General features: G+C 43.5%; 1 non-coding gene across 1 annotated transcript; it reads right to left on the reverse strand.

Moving 5' to 3' along the window:
- Nucleotides 1-22: 22 nt before the first annotated feature.
- On the reverse strand, nucleotides 23-129 carry LOC120068723. The gene has a single exon (XR_005479347.1). It is a non-coding gene; the product is annotated as a small nucleolar RNA R71 (small nucleolar RNA).
- Between the last annotated feature and the right edge of the window lie 1,942 nt (nucleotides 130-2,071).

A 2,071-nucleotide genomic window follows, 5' to 3' on the forward strand; every position in this document is an offset into this window, starting at 1 on the left:
ATTCCCACCTACCACCAACGCGAGGAGGAGTTGAGAGATTATGAACTTTAAACAAGAAGATGCTGAGACCTTAAGCGCCGCATGGGAGCGTTTTAAAGGCTTGGTCAAGAATTGCCCGAACCATGGACTACCTCTAAATATCCAAACGGAGACGTTTTATAAAAGACTGAATAGAGCATCGTAGATGGCAGCAAACGCAGCAGCAGCTGGTGGACTTATGGATAAATCTTACACTGAGGCTAACGAGATACTAGACCGCATTGCTAAACACAATATGGAATGGGTGGATGATACGAATGATGGAAGAGCTGACAGGAAGAAGAGATCTCAGAACGTTAATTCTATTGATGCCAACGCAATAGCCACACTTTTTGCTCAAGAGGCTACGATGACCAGCCTTCTACAGAACATAATGCCGAAAACGCATCAAATCAGCAGAAGGTGAATCAGATAGAGGCGTTTGGACAGCCCATGGTTAGCTGTATGGGCTGTGGAAATCCTCACTCCTATGCTGAATGTCCATAAAACCCTCAGTCAGTATGCTACATAAAAAATAATCCATTCTCTAATACATATAACCCTGGATGGAGAAACCATCCGAATTTTTCTTGGACAGAAGGAAATCATCAGGAGCACCACCCAGGGGCGAACCATCAGCAAAGGCATGGACCGCCGCCTGCATTTCAACAAATGAATCAGCAACATCAACAGCTCTTTAATAAAGGAGGACAGGCATCGAGCTCAGGATCTTCGATTAAGAAGCTATTGAAGGAGTACATAGCCCAGAATGACGCGTTGCTGAAAAGTCAGGCGTCATCTATCAAAAACTTGGAAATCCAGGTAGGGCAGATAGCGAGCGAGTTGAAAAACAAGCAACCTGGAGTTCTACCTAGCAATAGTTAAACACCTGGGAACAATAATGGGAAGGAGCAATGTCACGCGGTGACATTGCGAAGTGGAAGAGCTCTTGAAGAAAGAAGAATGAATCCAAGAAATAATAGTCCTTTAAAAGAACGCATCACACGTTCAATGGATCAGGAAGAAAGAACGCTCGAGACTACGAGCCATTCAAAACCCAGTACGTCTAATGCGGGAAAGCCTGAAGTAACTTTGAACGCACCATTTCCTAGGTGTCTGATGAAAAAGAATGATGAATAACAATTCAATTGCTTTCTTGAGCTCCTAAAGCAGCTGCATATCAACATTCCACTGATAGAGGCGTTGGAGCAGATGCCAACATAATAATAGTGCTAACGCAGGAGTGTAACGTGTTAGTAAGCAACAGTCTACCAAAGAAGCAGAATGACCCTGGGAGCTTTACAGTTCCTTGTTCGATAGGAGGATTGGATGTGGGTCATGCGTTGTGCAATCTAGAAGCCAGCATTAATCTCATGCCACTTTCAATTTTTAAGAAATTGGGGATTGGCGAAGCACAACCCATTTCTGTTACTCTTCAGTTTGCTGACAAAACAATTAAGTACCCAGAAGGGAAGATTGAAGATGTTCTGGTGAATATTGACAATCTCATCCCAGCAGACTTTATTATCTTGGACTATGAAGCAGATAAGGAGGTACCAATTATCCTTGGACGCCCCTTCTTAGCTACTGGGAAAGTTTTAATTGACGTGCATAAAGGGAAAGTAACTATGCGCGTGGACAATGAGAAGGTGAAGTTTAATGTGCTCAACGCATTAAAGTTCCCAGATAGTGAAGATTGTCAACTAAATGGTATTGAGTTGCCTGAAGAAGAGACTCATGTATGTGAGGTCCTCGCGTTGGAGGAGAACTTGGAAGAATCAGAGCCGTTAAGTCCGAATGAACGGCGGACAAAACCAACGTGTCCATCACTTGAAGAACCACCAGAACTTGAGTTGAAACAGTTACTTGGACACTTGAAATATGCGTTCCTTGGAACCAACAACACTTTACCTGTGATCATTTCCCCAAATCTTGCAGAGCCTAATGAGCAATCTCTCTTCGTAGATGTTGAAAAAGCACAAGCGTGCAATAGGCTGGACGCTTGCGGATATCCGTGGCATTAGTCCATCTTATTGCATGAATAAGATTAGGC

The sequence above is a fragment of the Benincasa hispida genome, chromosome 12 (assembly GCF_009727055.1).
Source record: "Benincasa hispida cultivar B227 chromosome 12, ASM972705v1, whole genome shotgun sequence".
Lineage (NCBI taxonomy): Eukaryota > Viridiplantae > Streptophyta > Magnoliopsida > Cucurbitales > Cucurbitaceae > Benincasa > Benincasa hispida.